Source organism: Xyrauchen texanus, chromosome 25, assembly GCF_025860055.1.
Source record: "Xyrauchen texanus isolate HMW12.3.18 chromosome 25, RBS_HiC_50CHRs, whole genome shotgun sequence".
NCBI lineage: Eukaryota > Metazoa > Chordata > Actinopteri > Cypriniformes > Catostomidae > Xyrauchen > Xyrauchen texanus.
This window is the reverse complement of record NC_068300.1, coordinates 18,121,682-18,149,413: the sequence shown is the minus strand read 5'-3', so window position 1 is coordinate 18,149,413 and position 27,732 is coordinate 18,121,682. Positions and strand designations below refer to the sequence as shown.

The following is a 27,732-nucleotide window of genomic DNA, read 5'->3' as shown; positions in this document are numbered from 1 at the left end:
CTAGAGGTCCAGTTTGATCTTGTCTATGTCGGAGTCATGGTCCAGTTTGGAAAGAGTCTTGCGCACACGCAGGGCAGCGAGTCGAGCTGATGGGCTTTGGAACCAGCACGCTTTCATAATCTTTGCAACTGCATACAGGATCTTGACAGAAAAATAAACAAAAAGTATAATAATTTGCTATGGTTATCTGTTCGTTATGAGACAAGTTTCCAGCGACAAGCAATTTATCTGTGCACACACCCTGAATGCAAACTACTGTTCAATGTGACACAATCGTCAATTAAGTATGTGATGTTTAATGTACAGCTGTGAGAATTGTGATTTTGGACCAACTAGATTTGGTAATATGGTCCAAAGTGGCTATACATGGCAGAAAACATGCGATCAATCAAAATGTCCTGTTGCTCACTGCTTGTCACTTGCTTACTGCTGGAGAGGCAGCTGAGATTCCTCCTCCATCACCTGGGTTGAGGCAAGTCACTGCACCACCAGGAGGACTTAGAGCACATTGGGAATTCCAAATTGGGAGAAAAAGGTGAGAAAATAAATAAATATGATCGTGCCTGGTAACATGTTCATGTAAAATGTCCAGAAATAGCATTTTTGCTTAAAAATAAACCTTGAGTAAATTGTCAGCTTTATGCTATTTCTTCTGCTCCAAACGTACTTCGAACTTACTTCTCTGTCTACTCGTTTGAATGTAAAACATCATAATAAGTGTTTCACCACTGTTCAAATGCACTTTGGATCGAATCATTTATATGTATAAATGCCTTCCATCTGAAAGGACTAAATATTACAATAACAAATGACACAAACAAATAAACAAATGACAATAAAATGCAAAGTACTCGATTCAGTGATCAGAATACTTTTTGAATGTAACTGTATTCTAATTACCAGTGATTTAAATTGTAACTGTAGTGGAATACAGTTACTTATATTTTGTATTTTAAATATGTAATCCCATTACATGTATTCCGTTACTCCCAACACTGGCCACAAAGATACAACCATGACCAGGACACTGTCAACTTCTGTCACAAAACAAAGAGAACTGTGGTGCCGTGTCGTATCTCTCATATTTGCTATGTAATATGTGTCATAACTTTCATATTAGTCTTTCAATACGGTTGCTTAAATATGTTTTTCAAAATGTATGTCTTTCTGCTCTGACCAAACATAATGTAGGTGCATGTATGTGACAGACATAAAACTGTCTAATGTGGAAAACAACTAAATCTAAGAGTCCATATCTCCCAATGAGTAATATGGACTCAAAAGGAAGAATTCTTCAAGGAAGAAATTTTGCAACTATGTTGCAACTCCCACTACTCCTCTGCATTTCTCTGTTTCTTGTTTGTTCCTAAAGTCAGTTGCATGCCAGCTGATTTTTACCAAAATGGCTGCTTTCCTGTGTTTAGGTTATGGCCAAACTGTTTTGGCCATAATGCTCTGTATGGAACGTTCATAATGAAAGCCCACAATATTATTATCAATGATATCATATATTGATAGAATAATTTCTCCTACACACATTCTTTGATTTCCTAACACATTGCTACAGATTGCAGCTGTAAAAGCAATGCATTGTCTCAGGTTTGTCTCAAGTCCAAGTCTTGAGCATAAAAGAGATCACCCAAAAAGGAAAATAATTTCTCATTTACTCACCATCATGCAATTCCAGATGTGTATGACTTACTTTCTTCTGCTAAACACAAACACATTTTTTTGAAAAACCATCTCAGCTCTGAAACTGTAAATGGTGACCAGAACTTTAAATATCCAAAAAGCATATAAATGGAGCATAAAAGTAATCCATATGAACCCATTGGTTTAATCCGTGTCTTCAGAAGAGAAATGATAGGTATGTGGGTGAGACACAGACCAATATTTAAGTCCTTTTAAAATAAATTTAAGTCCTTTTGTTGAATTTTCACTTCTTTTATTTGTTGGCGATTTACATTCGTTGTGCACGTTGCCACCTATTGGGCAGGGAGGAGAATTTATAGTAAAAATCTCTCACCCACACCTATATCACTTCTGAAGATATGGATTTAACCACTGGAGTCAAATGGATAATTTTTTTATTTTGCCTTTAGATGCTTTTATATTCAAATTTCTGCCCACCATTCACTTGCATTGTATGGACCTACAAAGCTGAGATATTCTTCTAAAAATTTTGTTTGGTCTGTACTTCTCTACAATCGCTAGAAAACCACAGATTTAAGGGATTTTTATCACATTTTTTGTCAACATTTAATGACTGATCACATTTGTATTTACATGGTCAAAGGTGCCGATGTGTGCCAAGACTGAGTGTCTGTTCTAGCTATATCTATAAAACTGTGGTTTGGATGTTGAGGGAGGTTGGAAGTATTAATAGTTTTGTGGAAGGATGGCTGAAATTTGAAAATTATATTTTTTTTAATTACAAAATAAATTATTAGCATAACAATTTCAGTGAAAAGTTGAAAATTTAAATTGAAAAATGTACATTAATTTCAGAATTTCCTAGTATTTGGTATATCCCCATTTTGCTTTAATGACTGCATGCAGTTGAGCTGGCATGGAACCTGGAAATCTGAACTTTTTTACAAAGGAGTTAACATTGTCACAGATTTGATTCTTTGATATTTCTTATTCATTTTAAGTCATACTGTAAAGAAGTTCAATGGAAAGGAAGAGGCGAGAACCGGCTTTTCAATATAAATCATATTTTAATGAGAAACTTAAAAGACAAACACACACACACGACGGACATCTCTCTCATCTCCTGCACAATCCTCCGCAGTCAGCCTTTATCCCTTGATTAGCCTGATAAGGGACCAGGTGTCCTCTGCCCTGCCACACATACTTTTTCTTTGTTTTAAATTTGTCACAATCCTTAGGCAAAATCTAGGCTTAAATTCAATTTGGAATCCCAGATTATGTCTGTGGACTTTTGGTCCCTACTGTATATAAATCATTGGTGAGGTACTGCTTAAAAAGCAAGTGTGTGTGACAGAAAGAAACAGAGAGAGAACAAGCACATCTGGACTATATGAGAGAAGTGCTGACACCAGATAAGATTGTTTAGAATTACTGGCTCACTAATCGTGGGTGGATAGAGGCAGACACAGGAAAAAAAGACCAAAGAAGGGATGGAGAGCAAGAGTCATAAGAGCACAGAATGACAGTGGTGTTAAGGAATTACGTTTAGTAAATTCGCAGTCTTACAACTGACAATAGTTCGGCAAGTTATTTCCCAGATGACAAGGCCCAACGCCCAGATATCAGTCTGTTTGTAGGACTCTAAGCATCTACATGAAAACTCTTGTCAGGTGCCATATAGCATTTGGTTCCCACTCTTGGATTGTTGCCCACATCCAGATAGTCATTAGACTGAGAGTGAATGACAGCTAGGGCTGAGAGATCACAAAGAACAGACATGTTTAAGAAAACTAATTTTGTATGATCTTATCATCCAGCTGGAAAAAGCTTTCCTATCCAAGCTGAAAAGTGCCTAAAACCCCTCTAAAACCAGCCAACAAACTATTCTGACCATGCTGGGACACCCGCTAAGGCTGGCAAGCCAGCTTAGTCTTTTATTTAGCAGAGCAGGCCAAAGTTGTCTTTGACCCCAATATTAAACAAACAAGTGTGATTGAGCCAAATAAATATTATCTATATTTCATCAGTTCATGATTGTCCACCAGTAGCCTACAGTAAGTAAGGATTGTGTTTGATAACAGTATAATTATAGAGTTCAAATAGAGTTTAAATATAATACAGTAATAGGAGTTCTATTCTCTCACCCAGGTCAGCGATGCAGCACTGTCCATTTCTTTTAACCAGGATGTTGCAGCTCTTCAGGTTTCTGTGTGCAATGGCTGGTTTGCACTGTGTAGTGAGAATCTCTACTGTGGAGGTGCACCAAGCCACTGGCTATGTTGAAGATGTTGAAGATGTCTTACCGACATCTTCAACATCTCTCTGAGCAGCGCCGTCGTTCCAACGTGCTTCAAGGCCACCACCATCATCCCCATGCCAAAGAAGTCTTCAGTGTCCTGCCTCAACGACTACCGTCCCGTCGCACTTACACCCATCATCATGAAGTGCTTCGAGAGGCTCGTCATGAGGCAGATTAAGACCCAGCTGCCCCCTCACTAGACCCACTGCAGTTTGCGTATCGTTCAAACCGTTCAACGGACGATGCCATCACCACAACCCTCCATCTGGCCCTCACCCACCTAGACAATAAGGACTCATACGTTTGAATGCTGTTCATAGATTTCAGCTCAGCATTCAACACAATCATTCCCCAGCACCTGATTGGAAAGCTGAACCTGCTGGGCCTGGACACCTCCCTCTGCAACTGGATCCTGGACTTCCTGACTGGGAGACCTCAGTCAGTCCGGATCAGGAACAGCATCTCCACCACCACCACACTGAGCACTGGGGCCCCCCAGGGCTGTGTGCTCAGTCCACTGCTGTTCACTCTGCTGACTCACGACTGTGCAGCAATGCACAGCTCGAATCACATCATCAAGTTCCCGATGACACGACCGTGGTGGGTCTCATCAGCAAGAACGACGAGTCAGCATACAGAGAGGAGGTGCAGCAGCTGACGAACTGGTGTAGAGCCAACAACCTGCCCCTGAATGTCGACAAAACAAAAGAGATGGTTGTTGACTTTAGGAGAGCACAAGGTGAACACACTCCACTGAACATCGACGGCTCCTCTGTGGAGATCGTCAAAAGCACCAAATTCCTTGGTGTTCACTTGGCGGAGAACCTCACCTGGTCCCTCAACACCAGCTCTATCACCAAGAAAGCCCAGCAGCGTCTCTACTTTCTTCGAAGGCTGAGGAAAGCACATCTCCCAACCCCCATCCTCACTACATTCTATAGAGGGACTATTGAGAGCATCCTGAGCAGCTGCATCACTGCCTGGTTTGGGACTTGCACCGTTTCGGACCGCAAAGCCCTGCAGAGTATAGTGAGGACAGCTGAGAAGATCATTGGGGTCTCTCTTCCCTCCATCAAAGACATTTACAAAAAACACTGTATCCGCAAAGCAACCAGCATTGTGGACGACCCCACACACCCCTCACACAAACTCTTTACCCTCCTCCCGTCTGGCAAGAGGTACCGAAGCATTCGGGCCCTCACAGCCAGACTGTGTAACAGCTTCTTCCCCCAAGCCATCAGACTCCTCAATACTCAGAGACTGGTTTGACACACACACACACGTGTCCTAAGTTGCACTTTAATTACTGTCACTTTATAACTGTCTGCTACCTCAATAACTGCTATGTGCATAGAACACTATCTCATAGCATGTTATGTTTCCATTTTTAGAAACTGTCATCTTTTTGCACTACTGAGTACTGGTCGGCGCTGCACTGTCTATTGTCCTGTTCATTGTCAGAAATTTGTTGTACTGTCCTGTACTTTTTGCACATGTTTGCACGTGCACTTTATATAGGTATATATAGGTTTTTTTATATAGGTATTTTATTTCGTTGTGTAATCTCATGTGGTGCTGTGTTGGTCCTTTGTTGTTTTTATGTAGCACCTGGAGGAACGTTGTCTCGTTTTGCTGTGTACTGTACTAACTGTATATGGTTGAAACGACAATAAAAACCACTTGACTTGACTTGACTTGGACCAGCGTGCTGTACTTCAGGAAGTCATAAAGGGAGCCCAACTCATGGAAGTGTGTGTCCAGGCACAGCTGAGTGCTGGAGTTTTTAGATGCCATGTCTGATGCAATGAAGCCTGATAATATGAAGAGAACATGTGTGTGAGTGGGAGAGAAGGATATCACATTTTTAATCAATAGTTTTGTGACATATATAAACAGAAGACAGAACGTATTATGGCAGCAGAAGTCTCTCAAAATTATTCTTTCCCAGACAAGCAAAGAAAAATGCACACTGTAGGTGGTACTTAGCCAAAATCTTTTCATGCTACAGTTGGACTGGGTTGTAGATCTCTGTCTCTCTAAACCAGGACTGCTCATCATGAGAGAAGAAAAGCTTGACAGCCACACTCTCTCCCATTCACATGCCTTTCCATACCTAACATTCTGAAGAATAAGTATACACTGAAACAAGACACTTATTTGTATGTATATTGAGACATACATAGTCTGATCAATGCATTATTATTTTATTATAAGTATTTTTGCAGAATTGTATATTGCATGAGTATATGAATGTTTCACTCACCAACACATTCAACCAGAGAGATCTGTCGTGCCATAGTCATCTGCACCAGATAGGGTAGGCCACTACCTGATGTTTTAAATATAATAACAATTTATTCAGGATACATGAAATGTTAGCTATGAATGTTAGCCTTAGCAAGACAAAGGAGGTGACAATGTATTTTCAAGTTTGTTAAAAATGTCATTTTAAACACACATTACATAATTTGTGATGTGTTGGAATTAATGCTGCAGTGGGAATTTCCAATGACAAAAATACCAGTACATATATTTCCTGTGATGCATGTACATACTGTACACTGTTGGATGTTGTAAGTATACAAATTTTAAAAAAGCATTGAGAGTGTAAAAAAATGCTTTAGCAAGCCTTTACTTTCTAGAAATCCACAGTGCTAAAAGAAATACCCAGTTATGTTTAATTTACCTAATATCTACTTTGTCTTTGATTTTGTTTCTCTTAAAATGGTAAAATAAAAATATAAAACAATTAGACTAAAATAACTGACATGCAGTTAGAGTAAAAATCTATTTAATGAATTACATCATAGCGCAGATAATTCGGTCATTAATAAATGTAATGAGGAATGCTTGACAGGGGCGTGTCTAGGGGAGGCTGGGGGAGGTAGTGCCTCCCCTAGGATAAGCTCTGCCTCCCCTGAGAATTTTAGAAATAATCTGTCCATCTGTTGTTTTGAGTGTAGCCCCGAATGTATTTTGAATAGTTGACTGACAAATATGAAACCGGACAAAAGCCTATGTAAACCCCCGAAATCATAAGTTGCCTTATTTCATTGTGCTTTGGCTTTGCACATACTGCATACAGCCTGTAAAAATAGACATAGGCATAATCTAGCCTATAGAATAAGTTCCTTTGCTGTCGGTAGCCTATGGGCGACTCCGTTTCTTCCTCTCTGTTGAATATGCAGCAGGTAGAGGAGGAGCTTGCACAGTTATTGACATCAACTAACGTTACTTAGTGGCGAGTTAACGGCAATTAGCAGGAAAGACAGCAAAAATGAAGCAAATGAGCCTTTGGGGATTTTTCCGAAAGAAGTCAGTGGGTAAGAATTCACATTTGTTTTTGTCCTTAAAGTCTTAAGATCATCATCTAACTGACTTTCACCCACAGTAGGCTAAACCTCAAGACTTGTAGCCTCTAACCTCCTAGTTTAGATTGAGGCAGCTTGGTAGCTCCGAGTTAACTAAGTCGCCTCTTACGCCGGAAACCGCGGTTCGAGCCCTGTTCGGAGTGATTTTTCTTGTTTATCAGGTGTTGTTTTCGCTAAGGATAACCAATAAGCATTAACATAAAATGTATGTGTGACTTGTTTTGTGATATTAGCTTGTAGTAAATATACACTTTGATTTGATTAAATGGTTTTGTAGAGTGTAGCAAAGATGAGCAACAGACTGAGGAGCAGCAGCTGTGGCAGAATCAGGCATGGAAACTGGTAACAATTAATCAGTCACTTTACTTTAGAGAAAGTTAAAAGTGAAACATTGTTTATCCCAGTGATCCTAATGAAAGGATTTTGACAGATTAATTATTCTCATAGAGATGATGAGAATTATAGTGTGTCAATGAACTTAGACTAAAGTCATTCATGTATTGCTTTAACTTAGGATCTTATACATCATTTTGACTATTTATGTAAAAAAATATAAATTATTTATATTAAAAAAATTTTTTACTTCACTTTACTCACTATAATATGACTCTTTTGTGATGACTTTATGTTAATGTACATGAAAATTCAAGAATCATGATAGATCTTAGGGCAATCCCAATGATCTGCTCCTCCCAATACATTTTCTTCAATGGTATTTGGTCTACAATTTGAAATATGTAGCACTTGATGAATTAGTTGTTTGAAGCTGATTTGCAATAAGTTATGTGCTGTAACTGTTCTTTTGCATCACAGATGATTCAGGGAGGAGAGAGGATGTTGAGGATAGTATAGAGTGGAAGATTTAGGAACTGTAGAAACAGGCCCAGCCAGAGCAAAACTCAAAGAATACCCTCTCACCAGCTTTGGACTACAAGTGGTTGCTAGTGTGAAAATAAAATTGTCTGGGCTAAGCCCGGATGTCCTTCAATGCTGGAAACGCCTCTGCATCTGATGATAAATTACAATTTAAAAGTGGATTGTTTTGTGCATATTTTTCCATCACTAGCAGATGAGTGAGGTCTGACACAACAAAAATCCAGTTTAAGCCCTATAGTCTAATAGGGGCCCTGTGCCTATCTCTGGGTTCCTGGCTTAGAAAAAGATGTGCACTAAAACAGATTGTGTGTAGTATAGCTTAATTTTGCGATGATTTTTTCAATTGTTTATGTTGCCCCCCCAGACATGATATCCTGGTAACCCCTCTGATGCTTGAGCTCATTTTAAAATCTCTGACATGTTTGCTAGGGTGACCATATTGTAGTTGTCCAAAAAAGGACACTCTAATATATTTAAAAATTACATTTATTGTAACGTGTGTAGAGAGAGAGAGAGAGAGAGAGAGAGAGAGAGAGAGAGAGAGAGAGAGAGAGAGAGAGATTTTTTAAAGACTGCACACTTAGGGTGCTTCTCCAAAGGAAGGTTGCAGCCTAGTAAAGCCTCCTACACACTACACGACTTTCAAAGAATATGATGTGTATGTTCTTAATCACCTTTAAATAATGTGTAAAGGCAACATATATTTTATTGCTTAAACTATGAAAAAGTAACTCCTTCTAAAAAAAATCTACCTATTTGCCAAGGGAATTGTCAATTTCTCTCCAACTCTTCTCTTTCTCCACCCCGTTGTGGTACAGTTCAGATGAAACATTAAATAGGCACTGGTGCTCCTGTCAATGTTCCACAAATTTTTCCTCCATTTCTTCGTCCAATGAGACTTTATTGATAATACATTTATTTTAATATAATATAAAATATTATAATATAATTTAATAAAAATTTTATTGACCGCAGCCATGCTAGTTGATGTTCTGTTGCAGGTACATCAGGACTCCTCCCACTGAAACTTCCCGTTCCCCCGTTTCTTGCTCTCTCATTGGCTGTAGGTCAATGCTGCTGTTGTATTCAGTCAAAACATATTTCACATTGCACAATTTGGAGTCGCAGACTTTTAAATTAGGAAAAAATATTGACTGCACCTTTAAGTCTTTGCAACCAGTCTCTCTTGATTCAGAAAGTCACTATTTATTTCCTATTTAAATCGAAATCTGCTGCATTAAAACTTGTGAGATATAAATAAAACACTAGGAGGCAGCAGCCACCAAACATCTATACTGTAAATGCTTCATGTCACACCAAGGCCAAGGCCTTTGTGGTTTCAGTAATGAAAATTTCTTACATTGCCACAAAATAACTCTACAATATAATATAAAATTGGTAACTCAATTGTCTTGTATGTCAAAGAATCAGAGCTGAATAATCTCAGCAGGTTAGTCTGACTATATGAGCATAAGAGATGTTTTGAAGCCAAATGCTACTGAAGTCTATCTCTGTGTTTCCCAACCTTACAAAACAATTTTTATAGGTTAGGTTAGATAGAAAAGGCCCCTTTAGCTGTGCAACACAAGACTGTTACGTTGTGTATGAACCTATTGGTTCATACACAACGCCAGGAACGTCAAGCCAGGAACGTCAAGCACATGGCACTGTTCACTGTTTGAAAAACAGCCTCTCACAACCCGCTCATGGACCGAAGTGTAGAAGCAGATTCGGCCCCAGCAGGTGTTGTTAACACAGGAATATGTGTTCTCACATGTACACTGTAAAATGTTCTTATCACTTTCATCTTTAGACAAGGGATGTATAAATGTGTGATAGCAACAGAACAAAAAATACTGCTCATTTCAGTTGAAATATATACTGTAGGTTAAATCTTCTGGGGGAGATGCCAATACATCATCTGAAACAAGAAACATGTTTAAGGCAGCAGCCTCAAACTCAAATTACCTAGAGGCCAATTTCCAGGTTGGGCCAGTTGGACAGTTGCTAATACATTTGTTTTTTACAACTTTCAAAGCACTTTACATAGTAGCAGGGAATCTACTTAAACACCACCAGTGTGCATCATCCACCTGGACGATGCGACAGCAGCCATAGTGCACCAAAGCTCCCACCACACACCAGCTATTGGTGGAGAGGAGAGTACAGTGATGTAGCCAATTTATATATACATTATATGGGATAATTAGGAAGCCATGATGAATAGAGGCCAATGGGGAACTTTGGTGAGGACACCAGGATTACACCCCTACTTTTCAACGTTTTATTGAGCCATTTCGTTCTTCCAGTTTCAAAACGAATATTAAAGCAACATCACAAAAATTAGGTATATGAGTAAACTCCGAGTTATGATTGGTAGGACAGCACGGAGACAGCGTGCACTGGGAATATCGTCCTGGTAGCACATGTTGATTTGATAACTGTATTGTTCTGCTGCCTGCTGCTCGCATTTGTATGTGCTTACGCAAAAATAAGAGCAGAAGAACATGAGTCGATCAAGTACTCTATCTAGATGCTTGACTTATAGAGAACGAGATTAAAGATGGTGAGCTCTGATTCAGAAACAGTGAATTCAGCATGTTTCTTAGAGAAAATGCAATGCGATCCTAATAGGCTATTCATACTGTATTAGTGGTATATTCTTAAATGAATAAAATTAATCTTATTTAAAAAAATACATTGATTAAAATGGTAATATTCATTGGTGTGTTGGAGCTTTAGAAATGGCTATAAATGATCTTGCCATACTTTTATTATTATTAATATTGATGTTATTAGGCCTACATCAAAATGTGTTATGGATATGGGGTTGTTATTTTTGCGCTCTCTTATGTTTTAGTTGCTGTTCTTGTAAAACACTAAACAATTAAGACAAGTTTCAAGGATATTTAAATTTGATCAATGCTAAAGGTTATTGCAGTCTCCGCATGTAATAAATACAGACCATTCACAGCAAGCATGATGCACATTGCAACAAAAATGGCAAAAGCTTGCAGAAAGTCCATTCTGATTGGCTGGCTGCTATAGGCAAATCTTATGAAACAGGAGTTCACAGGTATTTATCAGATAAGCTACCAGGTTGCTAAAATGAGCATCAGAGCCTTAGCAAGGTATTCTGGTCTAATCATTTCCACCTTTCACCCACTAGCTGTGGCCCTGTTGATCACTTATGAGAAAAAAACCGATTTGATTTGTTTTTGTCGGTAATTAGAGCCAGAGTTGATCCATCCAAGTTTATCCTTGTTTTCTGAAACATTTTAATGCACATAAAACTACATTAATCAGTATCCTTATATATTTTGTGTATTATGACTGTACACTTATGACAATATGTCTATTTAATCAGTGCAATTTTTAGTTGTTAGTTATTTACAAATTAGTGAACTATCAGTGAATGCCATCATGGGAATGCAAGCCCACCCACCCACAAACCTACTATGCATAAATGGAAATAATGCTGACCACTGCTTAATATAGAAACATACATTCAGACTCTATCAGTAGTCACTTTGTCTAAGATGTAGCCTTTTAAGTACTCAATTTAAGCCCACCTTTTATTTTATGATTAGATTCCTGCTGAACAAACTTCAAAATAGTTTCAGAATGAAAGCATATGCTATAGGTGTATGAAGACAAAACTGTCCTTCATCACATTTCCTATTGCATTCTGTTGATATTTCTGTTATTTGTTGCTTTTCCCCCTCAACTCAAACATAGACTAAAGAAAGTGAAATCTCAATCAACAGCATTTGTGGCATAATATTGATTACCACAAAAATGTATCTCATCCCTCCTTTTCTTTAAAAAAAGCAAATATCTGTTTTACAGTGAGGCACTTACAATGAAAGTGAAAGTGGCCAATTTTTGAAGAGTTTAAAGGCAGAAATATGAATCTTATAATTTCATAATTTTCACAATTCATAAATTCAATTCTTCTGATAAAACTTTTATCACACTAAAATCATGTTTACACACATCATTTATGTCTTGTAGCTATACTTTTGAAACAGTGAGTATTTTAATGTTAAAAATTGGCCACATTCACTTCCATTTCAAGTGCCTTTGTAAATCCAATTTTTGCTTTTTTTTTTTTTTTTTTTTAAGAAAAGGAGGGATGAGTCAAAATTGATTTTTGTGGTAATGAACATTATGAATTGAGTCCATAACAACACGAGTACTCCAACTCTAGGAACTTGCCTGTTTTGACAGCAGTTATAAAGTACTGGTATGCCTGAATGTATTGGTAAGAACCTGTATTTCACAACAAAGTAGTTTCATGATTCCTGGAAAATTATTTTATTTGTGTCTCTGTGCCTGCATGATGACTGTAACAATGATTCTTGTATAACATGTCTGGTGTACAAAAATGTCAAGGCAGAATGTTGCTATAAAATTTACAGTGATTTTTAATAGCAATGATGCTATGTACTTATGGTTGACCAGTCTTCAAAAAAGAGATAATGTGGCCCATATTTCATATGACTGCATCACCCAGAAGTCAGATAAGGTACTCCATCACTGACATCTAATATGACATCTATGTCAGACTTACACTTATTCCTCATTTTGAGCTTACACTTATTTCTGTGAATATGTATTTATAGGCCAGCCTATACAGTAGCCATATTATTCCAGTTTAATAAGATCTGAATGGATATAATCCATGTTCCATGTTCCTTCATTAAACATAGCTGGGTGTTTTGCAAGCCTCATTGTGTTCCTAAATGCAATTATAAAAAATTATTAAGAATGATAAATCAGCAACTTGAATATATAATTGTAATGTTTCTTCTGTGTTCAGAGACAACTCACCTGTGAGAATAACACATTATACAGATGAGAATAAAAAAAAAATAAAAAAATATAATTAAAGGGTAAAAGACAAATACGAAGACAAAGTTATGATGAACAATGAATTATTTTTTCATTCAAAATATTTTCAGCATTTATATAGATGATTATTCGTGTAAATTAAATAGCTATATTTCCATGAATTACACCAGTTGTTCCATATAAGTGCAATTTCAATTATTTAAGAGCTGCCACCTTCGGGTCTGTCCGCCCAGTCCAAGACCGACGCAGAGCTGACCGCCATGCTTGCCAGGGCCGTCATGCGTGTCGGGTTGGACTGGAATCCTCCACCCTCCCCTGAGCCCTCGTGACTAGATGATTGGTTCCTGGGTTTGGGGCACCGCTCACGGCCAAGCCCCCACCAGGCAACGAAAGTCATGGCGCGAGCACTTGGGCAGGCGTCCTGTGGCTGAATCTGGTCGAGATGAGGGACGCCGACAAAGTTTGTTTACTCAACGCAGCCATCTCCTAGATCGGTTGAGGGTGTTTCCTTGCAACAGTGAAAGCCCAGGCAGCTCTTCCACAGCCAGAGCACAGTTCTCTGCCCCAGCGTAGAGCCACCCGCAGGAAGCTGATGCCCCCCGCCTCACAGACTGGCACAAGGACCCAGAAGGCTCATAAACACCCCTGAGACGGACAAAGAAGGGAGCGAGATGTCCGCTACATCCATGGAGCTTTTACCCAGACCAATCCATCCCCCAGTGGAGGAAAATCTTTGTTTTGTCCACACACCAAATGGGCTGGGCAACACCCAAAACCTTTCAAGATTTTACAATCTCCGGGTTGAGCTGGTTCCGTCCCGTGTTTTGTCAGGTACGAACAGGTTAGTTTGGTAATACAGAACAGCTGGCCGGGTGTATCGCTTGTGTATTGTGCCTTTCCCCTCCGTGAGGCGAAGATGTGCGCTTCTTCTCCCATGCGAGTTCACGAACACGTGAACCTTGGATGTCCTTCCTCCCTAGCCCTGTGGCTCACAGATTCGGTGGAGGAATTCACAATCGGACCCACTCCGGGTGCTAATATGCCCTGTACTTGGATAGGTGCTTCAAAGGTGTCTGTTACTCCGACAACCCCCTTTGATGTATTTTCCGTGATATGGTCTCCCTGTCAGCTGACCCGTGTGAATAAGGAATTCAACTTCCCACAATTATTTGGAAAGTCACAAACACGGAGAACTAGAGTGATGCCAATAGTTCTAGTACTGTTAGACTAATACCCATAGTCTAATCAGATTCTAGGACTGGAACTAACTGTTGTAAATAAATTACAATTAAGTAATTGGTGATCCTTTGTAGGGCTGGGACAACGCGTCGACGTCATCGATGACGTTGACGCAAAAAATCATCATCAAAAAATCAAAATCACTATCAGAAGTGCAAGGCGGCATGCACTCGTTCCTCTAAAGTATGGGAATTCTTTAATTTAAAAGGAAACAATTCCGTGATATGTCGTCTTTGCAAAATGGAGATGGCCTTCCATTCTAGCACCACGGCAATGCACCAGCATCTGAAGAGGCACCACCCGGTTGCAGCTGCAGATGACAGAGCACCATAAGTTTTTTTCAACTCCCCACTTTGCACTCGATGTTGGAGTAGGCTATAATACGTTGTCGACACCTAAAGTTTTCGCTTATAGCTATTAATAATGCGCTTATAGCTATGAATGTCGTGAAAAATACATAGAGGACACTGACAACGTGCTGACAGACAGGACCAAGCAGGTAGCATTTAATAAAGTCTCAACTTTCAAATTTGGTCATTCAAAGAAAATTAAACCATAAATAGGCCTACTATTTTGTGGCTCTTTAATGTGTCGTGACAGATTGCCTCAGTTAAAGCTGCTCGTGAACCGATCATCTTTTCCTTGGTTAATTTATAGCATCAAATAGGCTAAACATGAATGTAGCCTACATCAGAAGGACTGTTGTTTTAACCGAGGAAAGACGTCAGTACGGTAGCCTACAATCCATTATTCAAATTCAAATCCACCGACGTTAATCTTCTCTCTCCTGACTACTTTGTCGGAAAAAATGGCGTATTATGATTGATTGATCAGATCGCCAGTCAATCAAACTCCCGGCAAATGTTTTTTTTTTTTTTTACATTTTATACACCCCCACCCCCAATGAAACCGGTATTACCGGTGTTGTCACAAGTCGATTAATCGAATCGAACTGAAAAAAATAAATAAAAAATGAATCGTTAGATTAATCGATGCATCGAATTGTACATTTTTCGTTTAAAAAATAATCGTTTATCCCAGCCCTAATCCTTTGTTAAGAAATGTGCTGCTGTAAAGGAGACCGGTCACAGATGGATAGTTAACTAATTTGATGTGACACTGCTGAAGACAAGCTGACCTGAAGTCAAGATGATGTCTACCACAGGACCTTGAAGACTCCCATATGGTCCACTGAAGAGAGAGAGGAATCTTATTGAATATCTCATACATACAATATGACAGAAATTGAACAAATTCATTACAACATAATCAGGAGTAAATTTTCAAGGTTAGTATTAACTTAATCTAAATCCTAACCTAAATAAATTACACTCTCTTTGTAACACATAAGGCTGGAGAAAATGGTCATTCAGGGATTTTCCCCATTTGTACATCTTTTTTTAAATCTGTCTTGGTTCCTATTTTCAGACACAGCTGGCACTCCACAGATCAGTGTGTGAGGGGAGGGAGAGCTGTTTTGTGAAAAGTATTCATTTATTTTTCCTATTTCCATATGTTTGATTTTGAGATATGTCTTTTCTCAGAGTTCTATTAACAGAAACACATGTTTCAGAAGGTTGTGTACATGTGTAACAGGAGGTTGCTGAGATGATGTGTAAGACCTAAGTGCAGGCTTCAATAAAAATTATGACAGTCAAACAATAAATGGGAACTCAAAACAACAGCAAACAAGAACTGACAAATGAATGCAAAAAACTAATATTTATACAAACAAAGGGTAATGAGGGAATGGAAAACAGGTGAGAACAATCAGGAACAGACGGCAGTGATGAGCGTAGTGCATACTGGGAAATGTAGTCCTAGGAAAGATGAGGAGACGCATGACTGATGGAAACCCCTTTTGTTGAGCAATTAGTGTTTAGAGCAGAGGAGACAATTACATTTCTTCCTCTTAACTACTTATTTGAAATAGTCAATATAAATAATTTAGTATGAAATATTTATTAAAAATATCATAACAACTACAGGAATACACTGTACTAAGTCTTTTACATCTTACACAATGTTTGAAAATTTTGCTTCAAATTACAAAAGAACACAATTATACACTCACTTAACACTTTATTAGGAACACCTGTACACCTACTTATCCATGCAAATATCTAATCAACCAATCATGTGGCATCAGTGCAAAGCATAAAATATGCAGGTACAGGTCAGGAGCTTCAGTGAATGTTCATATCAACCATCAGAATGGAGGGAAAAAATTGGATCTCAGTGATTACGACAGTGGCATGATTTTTGGTGTCAGATGGGCTGGTTTGAGTATTTCTGTAACTGCTAATCTCCTGGGATTTTCACACACAACAGTCTCTAGAGTTTACTCAGAATGGTGACAAAAACAAAAAACATACAGTGAGCAGCAGTCCTGAGAGAGGTTAATGGAGAATTGCCAGACTGGTTTGACCTTATAGAAAGGCTACGGTAACTCAGATAACCATTCTGCTCAATTGTAGTGAGCAGAATACCATCTCAGAATGCATGACACGTCAAACCTTAAAGGCGGATGGGCTATAACAGCAGAAGACCACATCAGGTTCCACTTCTGTCAGACAAGAATCTTAAGCTGAGACCACAGTGGGCACATGCTTAACAAAACTGGACATTGAAGACTGGAAAAATGTAGCCTGGTCTGATGAATCTTGATGAGATGGTAGGGTCAGAATTTGGCACCAACTGCAAGAATCCATGGACCCAACATGCCTTGTGTCAAGAGTCCAGGGCAGCGTTCCCAAAAGCATCATAAGCCTAAGAAGACCGTAGAAACCATTGTCGCCAATGGTCACTATGATCAACTTAAGCTTACAACACTTTTGAGAAATGCAGCCCAGGCTGGTGGTGTAATGGTGTGGAGAATGTTTTCTTGGCACATTTTGGGCCCTTTAATACCATTCAATCATCGCTTGAATGCCACAGCCTATTTGTGTATTGTTGCTGACTATGTAAATCCTTGGGCAAGACACTGAACCCCAAGTTGCTCCCAATGGCAGGCTAGCGCCTTGCATGGCAGCTCTGCCGCCATTGGTGTATAATTGTGTGGGTGAATGAGTCTCAGTGCAAAGCGCTTTGAATACCGTTAAGGTTAAAAAGGTGCTATATAAGTGCAGAACATTTACATATTTTTCTATTATTTCTCATAATTTTGCATTGCATTAAGGTTTTTTGATACTAAATAATGGTTAATTTCTGTTTGTAGTGGCACTGGAGTACAACATTTCTAGTTTGATCATCTTCATACAGATAAAACACAATGCTCCTTATTGTATTCTGTATGTTTTAACATGCAATACAGAGAGATACCAATTTCTTTGTTTTCAATTACTCTGCATACTGAAAGACACCATCCCCCAACACTGTAGGGAATCAACAACTGGCTGAAAACATGAACGTGTTTGTGGCAGGCATGTCACTGTCAACGTATAACAAGTTATACTTACTGCATTTTTTTGTTTGGGTGTTTGTCTTGTTGGCAAGGTGGTGCAGCACCAGAAGAGGTCCACACGGGAACACCGCTCATATATAGGGTTCCGTCTGGCGGACTCACCAGTACCATTGCGGTTCAAGCCGAAGGGGAACTTCGAGCAATGCTCTTCAATAATTTACATTAAAAGTGCATTATATTCTTTTGATTATATGTAATATAGTCTGTATTTGAGATTTTGGTTTATTTATGTAAATTTTATATTTTGTTTTGTTTAGTTATATAATGGCCATTATGTGTGTGTGTGTTTAATGTTCCCCTTTGTATGTTTATTGGTGCAGGCCACCAGAGGATAAATTCTCATGTGTGTCTATGTGAGGGAAGAAGAGTTTGGCTGCTGTTATGTAAGGTAGCATTGAATAGTTGTGCTGAAGCAGTAGACCTCTGTTATCTGAAGTATGAGGCAGTTACAGAGATAGCTCTTTCTTTTGTGTCATTTCTTTCTTTTTTATTTTTATTGTTTAATTTGCTGAAATTTCAGCTATGTAATTCAGTTCAAAATAAATAAATAAATAAATCATCAAGGTGATTTGCAAGCATCTTCTGCCTCTGAGTCTTACCTCTCTAGTCATTCCCATTACAGGTTTCCTGTAGATTTGAAAAGCCAACCCAACTCTCTGTTCCCACCTCTATCTGTCAGTGGATCAGCAGCTTTCATACAGATAGTGAGACTGGGGAAATTCACTTCCAGCACCTGTATAATCAGCACTGGTGCCCCCCAGTGATGTGCGCTCTCCCCACTACTCTTCTCCCTGTACACAAATGACTGTACCGCCAAGGACCCCTCCGTCAAGCTCCTGAAGTTTGCAGACAACACTACTGTCATTGGCCTCATCCAGATGATGATGAGTCTGCATACAGAAGGGAGGTTAAACAGCTGGCTGTCTGGTGCTGTCAAAACAACCTGGAGCTGAACAAGCTCAAAACAGTGGATATGATAGTGGACTATAGGAGGAACACCCCAACATTGACCCCACATACAATTCTGAATAGCACTGTGGCAGCAGTGGAGTCATTCAGGATCCTTGAATCTACCATTTCACAGGACCTGAAGTGGGAGTCCAACAATGACAATATTGTGAAAAAGGCCCAGCAGAGGTTGTACTTCCTTCAGCAGTTGAGAAAGTTCAATGTGCCACAGGTGCTGCTGATATCATTCTACTCAGCAGTCATTGAGTCTGTCCTCTGCACTTCAATATCAGTATGGTTTGGTTCAGCAACAAAATCAGACATCAGAAGACTACAAAAGACAGTTTGGACTGCAGAGATTATTATTGATTGCCCCCTGCTTACAAGAACTTCAAATTTCCAGACAGAAGAAAAGGGCTGAAAAAATCACTCTGTACCCCACTCACCCAGCACACTACCTCTTTGAAGCACCAAAACCATCAGGCACAAGAGCAGTTTTTCCCTCAGGCTATACATCTCATGAACAGTTAAAATTGCTCCATTGAGCAATACTTGTCTACAATGCACAGCTTAGTCTATTTATATCTATCCAACATACTCTACCTCTTCTGCCATTACATTTGCTTGTACCATCTGTATATAACAGATTTACATTTGTACATACATACATATTTTCTGTTCACTTTTTATATTTACTCTATTTTTTGTTATCTTTGTATTGTTTGTGCACTGGAAGCTTCTGTCACCAAGACAAATTCCTTGTATGTGTAAGCATACTTGGCAATAAAGCTAATTCTGATTCTGAACTGATGACATTGAGATAACTGAATTGTGAATTTTTGTTAAATTTGTTGTTTCCAAAAGACCTCATTCTGCATAGGCGTGGGAACAGATTTTTGGAAAGGGGTGCTGCAATTTTGGCATCACAGATTTACACATCATGCACGTGCAACGAGGGCATCAGAGAACCATGTGTCCCCCTATCACTGAATTCCTATTTTAAAAAAGGGCCTCAGTTTGTAAGGCAGCAGATGGCCTTACCCCACCCCCACCCTAATACTAACCATATGGAACCTATAGGCTGAGTTCCCTGCTAGGAACAACTGGAGGCACCTTTCTCCCATCGCAATCACTGTACACACTCACACACAAAATGCAATGGAACGTTTTCAATAGCAATTGAGTAATTCAGTAAGCCAGCCATTGTATTATTTACATTCTACCACATTCAAGAATGTTTTCATGTCAGTGTGAATGATAAATAACCATAAAACACAATATAATCATTCAGACATAACAGCTATTAAAATGAACCCATATGCTATATTTTTAAGCTATTAAGAAATGTCCTACCTCTTACTTGAAGACCCCAAATGTGGCCTGTGCTCAGGGATGTTGTTAATATGTCCTCATGAGATTTTCAATATCCAAGCGATTCATGTTAAACACAAACAAACACCAGGTGAAGTTTTTGCTCAGCTGAGGATTTAGTGACTTCCACAGGGAGACAGGGTATCTCCACATTTTTTAACATCAAATTTAATAACTTTTAAGACCTTTTTAAGTCCTCTAAAAGGAAAATTTAAGACTTTACCTCAACAAAAAAAAACAGGAAAATGTTCAGCGCAACAACACAGAATGATGTGTTGTGGTACAACTCACCAGAGCCACGCTCAAGACAGGTCAAAGGGACGCGAAAACTTTTATACCAAGTGCTGATTCACCTTACAACCCTGACATGACTATTTGACTATGTATAAACTATCAGCTTTTAAGGTACTTCAGGTAATTTCTAAATTCTGGCCCCTCATAGCAGTTTGAAAAAGACATGGAAGACAGCCCCAGGACATTACAAAAGCCCACAAATACACAGAAGTTAAAGTATTAATCATACTTGATCTAAATTATGGGTAAATGTGGCTGTCAAATAGCCTTGAGCTGGGTTTGGGGGTTCTCCCCCAAGAAAATGTTATTCAGGGTCTGATAGTGTTTTCCATGTCATGTCAGACACAGATAAATGCAAGCACATTCAATAATCTATGCATAGACCTAATGAATGAAGATCCAGTCAGACAATTGTAGGAAAGATCAGGATCAGAAATTTATTTAAAAGTGCTTTGTTCAGCAACTACTTTCAGTACTGTGCATTAAACTTCCAATATGGTCAACAATGGGATTAATGCCAATCTGGCAATCCTAAAATATACATGTATAACAGTATACAAACGGAATAGCATGAAAACAGTCATGCTTACATGGGATGACAAATAGAGAAACAGCTTCTGACTTCCCTATAAAGCCACAGTGCTGATCAAACATAAAAGGAACTGATTTTCTAGGCCCAGACAGTAACATTCAGCAAATAATACAAATAAATCACTAAAGGTACATGTAAACCTTCAACTTTTAAGTTCTCAAACTCAAAGCCCTCATGACAGTTTTGTCAATTCTACAGTCTTGTTTTCAATTTCTGCATCCAACTCAATTAGTTCTTTATGTTTATCTTTAGCTCTTCTCCTCAAAGAATTGGATTCTGTGATCAATATGGCCATTTTACTACCACCTGAACTTTCGGCTTGCTCTGCCATTCTATCTGCATCATTCTCCAAAGATATGCAAATTTCTCGAATTGATTTTTTCTTTTGCTTTAGCTCTTCGACATACTTTCTTTTCTTGGAGTTTTCTTCTGTCTCTCTCTTCTTTTTTTCCTCTTCCAAGAGTGCGCGGTAACGGCTACTTGCTGAGGCACAGTAACTGTATGCTTCGTGAGTAGCTCTTTTGTAATAGGCACTTGTGTCACCCACCCACAAACATTCACTTGATCACAGATGAGCCTTTGAATAACAACTGTCTCCTCAGACATGTTGCACGTCTCCACCTCTTTGTTGATGGAGAAGCCCCGCTCCACTTCAGCTTGTCCATGTGAGAGGAGTAGTAACTTCTTGCAGAAGTTCCACAGATCAGTGTAGGAACTGAGATTCTGAGACAGGAATGTATCAACCCTGGACACTGAGGGCTGGAAGTTTGCAAATTCCAGCGATTTGGCCTCATTGGAAAGGGCCTTCTCAAACTGTTGAGAAATCACATCACCTGTAATAATGCACAAAGGAGAGCCAGTGTGAATAAAAAATTAGCATCACAACATAAATGGCAAAGTTGCGTTTTTTTAAAGAGACCAATCCACACTCATTCCATAAACTTTCTGTTAATCCCTTCCATGAGTAATATTTTTACAAAGAAAAATTGGGCCTATGTGATGTGGTTCAGTGTCAAAATTGTTAACCTAAAATTGAGAAGCACAAAACAGATATTTGGAGTCCAATTATGAACTGGTCTACATTATTTAATTCAATTCAATTTTACTTTTCACATAAAAAATATGCAAGAAGCATAATGCATATTGAATGCTTTATACAATAAAGTTATTTACAGCACTGCCTTCCATCCAGAATGCAGTAGGCATGCCGAGATGTCACCCACCCACAACATTTTTTTAACTGATTGGCTGGGACAACAGCCAATGTCCCATCGTGAATCGAGAAATTATTCTGGATCATTCCAATTTTTCTGAATGCATCGCAATTCTCGCTCGAATCGATTCTGAGTTTAGTTTTCAACAGTGCTTTACAGTTATCCATTTAGTAAGTCGCTTTTATCCAAAGCGACTTACAATTGCTATATATGTCAGAGGTCGCACGCCTCTGGAGCAACTAGGGGTTAAGTGTCTTGCTCAGGGACACATTGGTGTCTCACAGTGGATTCAAACCCGGGTCTCTCACACCAAAGGCATGTGTCTTATTATATCCATTGTGCCATCACCACCCCTTTTTTTATTTAACCTACTATAAAATAATAATTCATAAAGTTCGAAAAGGTTGAAGCGAAGTACAAGCAGTACAGCCCACTGCAAGTGTTTGCAGTGGGATGTTTACAATAATCTCGCGTCATAAAAGCATTATATCAAGTACATTCTCAGACTCAGCCGAACGCACAATGCTTCGTGAGCATTTGAGTGTGCGGTTAAAAACTAGCCTAGAGCGCCATCTGCAAAAACTAAGCTCAGAATCAATTCGCAAAGCATTAGGAAAAAATTGAAATCAATCCAAGAATCGCAATGAATCGATATATTGTCCCAAATATTCATTAGGAAATAACATGAAAACACACAAAGCATTTTAACATATTCAAAACATTTTAAATGTTACTTTGATAGTCTTACCTTAAAATGCTCCAGCAAGTCTTCTGCCGTTGAGTGGCCCAAAAACTGAGAACCAAGATAGCGAGACCTGACAATCGGGGTGCCGGTCTCGTCGGTTGACCAATGTCTGACGTGCAAGTCCAACTGTTTAGTTTTCGTTGTTGTGTTCATGGACTCATCGAACATTATGATGAAAGCGTCCTTGTTTGCCCGTGAAATTAGTTCCTTCTTTAGGTATGGGGCAACACCAAATCGTGCTAAATATGCGGTTTTGTCCCTTCCACACGTGAACGTACTCGCACACTCTGAGTCAGGGAACATTGCTTGAAAAACTAGGTGGATGTCCTCATTTGAGGTGTACGAGTGGTGGCGGCTTACGGTTTGAAATACCCACAGTATTTCGGCTTTAAGTGTAGCTACATTCGCAAAGCTGCCGAAGGCATTGCTTGAAGTGGACGGCCTTGTGGAAGGCTGAGAGGTCGAAGTGCTCGATGAGAACATTATGGGCAAACTACTTGCCTGCGACGACACATACTTCTTGTCTCTGCTTTCATGTGTGAATCGAGCGCTATGTGGCCCATTGACCCCAGCTGTATCGTCTTTTTACATAAAGCACACCTCGCTTCATGATTACTGGCTGTTTTCTTCAGCCACCGCCGATACTTTTCGTCCTCCAACCAATTGTCATTAAACAAACATTTGCCCATGCTTGCGATTTCGCAAAATGCCGTGGTGGCGAACCATCAACGGAACGCATTCATCAATCACTTACTAGTATGTCACCTATGGAATGATGCAGGTTGCACCCACGAAGTGCTGCCCCCAAATGTTGCGCTGGTCAAATTGCGGTTGAAAAAATAAATAAAAATGACGACGACGGACATGAAATTTAAGATCCCACATGAAATTTAAGACCTCCTTATGGAAAATTCCAGAATTCAAGACATTTTCAGACCTTAAAAATCAAAACTTTTATTTAAGACGTTTCAAGACTTTTTAAGGACAAGCGGGGACCCTGGGAGATGAATCACGAGAACACTAAAGCTCTAAACTTGGTTCTTTTTTCCTCCCGAAAATTATTATCATTTCAAAGGAAGAGCTTACACAGGAGTAAAGCACAATATTCTTCTGAAGAGAAAAACATTTATATTGAGGATTGATTCATTTGTTTGAATTCAACACCCTCAGCACCCCCCTTCTCGTGTGTCAGATCAGTGGGAACAAAATTATTCTGTATCTGCCCCACTGCTAAAATTGTTTAACAGCTTTTCATTGGTCATTTGATTTTACTTTTATCTTTTTTTTTCTTGTTTATTAATCTTACTTATGGTTGCAATGCTAAATTATTTAATGTTTATGATTTTTATGTAAATAATATTACTACTAATGGACTTTTAATTTATTATTATGAACCTGTAGTCAATTCTCATAACTATTGCAAAAATGTATTGCATTTATTATTGCTTGTGTTGTTGTTAATACTATTAAAAATGCTTTTGTAACCCGTGATTCTAGGTAAGTGTAACTGATAACTAATTTGATTAGCTATTAAGTAAAACTGGGCCAATATCAGAAACTCTATGTACGACTACTGAGCCTGAAGTAGTAAACGGTCAGCAGAAAACAGACAACACAAAACAGGTAAGTTTGAGAAATATATTGTACAAAATTATAAAACAATTATTAACATTCCCTGCCTACCTAAGCCGGCTTCCTGAGTGCACAGGCGCACAATAAAGGGACCCAAAATAAATTACTCCAAACAGAAGTGTCTCTTTGTGAAACTTTTCTAAACAGAGTTAAAGAAATGAAAGTTGCTTGCTTTTGAGTCCATGAAAGTTCTTGGTGTGTGTTTATTGAAATATGTTCTTCTCACTACCCGGGTAGGTTTACGTGTGCTCTTATCTGTTTCTCAAATGAGGGAACAGGATAATGATGATCAACTTCTGGGTTTGGCTCGCCACTGACCGTCAGGTTCAGATGATCTCTCTCTCTCTCTCTCTCTCTCTCTCTCTCTCTCTAAAAACCAATCTATGCATACAGTACAGGATGTATTAGTTACTATTGTCTCAATTCTGTTTAAATCCGCTCAACTTATCTCCATTCAAATCAAATATAACCAATTGTAAAGGATAGAAATACTCTAATCATTATGTAAATGAATAGGTACACATCACACCACATAAGATAGGTCAGTTCCAAGGAACAAACAATCAATCAATCATGTACTTTCAATCTCACAGCATAGAAATTAAATCATGAGATGATTTATGTTTTTCACCTTTTAAATCTATTTATGCATCTTAATAACATTTTAAACATCACATTTTAAACAAACATTTAATATACTCGTTCTTTTAAAGGGTAACTAAACCCCTGCTCAGAGTCTGACTCCACCCACTAGCAATATTTGAAAAATGCTCGAAAAGTGGGCAGACACCAGCGGGGATAGAGGGGACGAACCGAGGGCGGGGCACCTGAGACCCGTAGTGACAGATTAATTGACAGCTGCTGTCAGACTCTAAAATGGAGAGTGACTGGAGTGACGCAAGTAGCTTTTCCACGGAGCAGTCTTTTGAAGTTGAGGACCTTTCTCCCCCACCTTCACCTGAAGTGGATGAGGGTGAATTGTCTGTGGACACAGGGCCGGAGCCATATCAATTTGAGCCGCTGGCACAAACTGCGGTTTTAACTCCCTGTTGAGCATCCGAGTGCGCATTCACCTCCACTGTACTAAATACAGATAATCTACGCTAACTTGAAGCTATCCTAACTGACGCAATACTATGCTACTAACTAACTATGCTTCTAATAATACTACACTCACAAATATGCTAATTAACTACCTAGGCTCCACGAAATAATCTAAATAACTATATAAATGGTATGCTAAATAGATGCTAAAATACTCTATCCTGATCGTTTTCAATACTCGCATTTCCAACTCCTGACTCGCTACAGTGGTTTTGACGAAACGAGATGGTTTTTATACTGCCATGGGCGTGGTAGCTCCTACCAAGGGCGTGGTGAGCTGGAACCTGCTTACGTCAGCTGTCACCGCTTACGTCACGAAGTACCGCAAACAGCCAATAGGAAAATTCAACTGCAGTAGCCACCGTTCAACCTGAAGAGGGCAGCACTCAGACGTTTTTACACCATATATTGTAGAATTAAAACACTTTATACACAAATGTCAAAAAAATTACTTGAATTAATGACCAGTACTAATAAAGCCCCATTCTTACTGATCATTAACTAAAAAAAGTTGGTTTAGGGTTTAGTTACCCTTTAACAGTTAAGATGAACTTCTGTTTCTCATATCCGTATACATGTATATTATGGCGGGCCGGAAGGTCCAAAAATAGGACTAATGATTTGTCGTAGGAAGTCACTATACTATAGCCACTAGCTACTGACTTTCCACTGATAGGCCAGCGGTGGATCTGTATACGTACCCTCCTCACACAGCGAGCGACTCACTCTCCTCACACAGCGTGCGACCCATTCTCCTCAGCGAGCGACTCATTCTCCTCACACAGCGGGCGACTCACTCTCCTCACACAGCGGGCGACTCACTCTCCTCAAACAGCGGGCGACCCATTCTCCTCAGCAAGCGACTCATTCTCCTCAGCGAGCGACTCATGTTCCTCAGCAAGCGACTCACACAACGGGCGACTCGTGTTCCTCAGCGAGCGACTCACTCTCCTCACACAGCGAGCGACTCACTTTCCTCACACAGCGAGCGACTCACTTTCCTCACACAGCGAGCGACTCACTTTCCTCACACAGCGAGCGACTCACTTTCCTCACACAGCGGGCGACTCACTCTCCTTACGCAGAGAGTCATGTACATTGGCCTAATATTATAATAAAATCATACCCTTTGCAAATACTGTGGTGGTGCACTAACTAAATACTTCAGTAAAGTGTTTAATTTGTGTTTTGTAAATGTAAATTTATTTTGAACCAGTATAAAGTCGTTATTTATAATAATTGTTTTAGGAAACACGTACCTCCGACCCTTGCCGTAAGAAATTATCAATTAACAATTATTATTGTGCAGTATACATAGAGAAGATGACTGGGAATCTTCTAATTAACGTTATACTGAACAATACGGAAGCGTATTGCATTCACTTGAGAAAAAAAATCTACTCTGTTTTTCTGAATTAACGACTTAATTATCTCAGAATTATGAGATAATTTTTCATTAAAAAAAATATTTTTTATTTTTAATGCAATCCAGCTCTATTTTAGCTGGATTGCATGGAAGTAAACATGTCCCGCCTTTCAAGTTTAATCCGGTTTTATTTTACTTTGGGTCTGAGACTTGGATGCGCATGAATTTATAGAGATATATTTTAAACTTGGCCTTCAATACAAAGACATTACTGTCTATGACATTTGTAATACTGTCATGGCTGAGACACGCTTTGATCTTCCAAAGGACACGAATCAAGCAATAGACTTGTACTTGCATTTAACACTAGAACTACCGGAATTCTAGAACTACTAGAATGGCCATAGCGCTCTCATTCTGACCGTTCATAGACTGTACCAAATGTCATATTTACATTCGACACTTCTATTGAGGTTTTAGAATGAAGCTTCTAATGTCTGTCGTCATATTTTATGGCGTCATCACCCTAAAAATGTATTGAATAAAATAGAATAATATGGATTAAATGGAGCTAAGCGACAGATAGTCCTACATAATACTGATCTTTTTTGTAATATATAATAGTGCTAGACTATACACATACATAGGCCTATATATATATTATATATTAGCTGCTAGACTGCCCGGAAGGTGCGTGCCTCGCTTTGTGTA

At 39.0% G+C, this 27,732-nt stretch overlaps 1 pseudogene; it reads right to left on the bottom strand.

Moving 5' to 3' along the window:
* On the bottom strand, positions 1–26,544 carry LOC127619039 (activin receptor type-1-like; annotated as a pseudogene).
* Between the last annotated feature and the right edge of the window lie 1,188 nt (positions 26,545–27,732).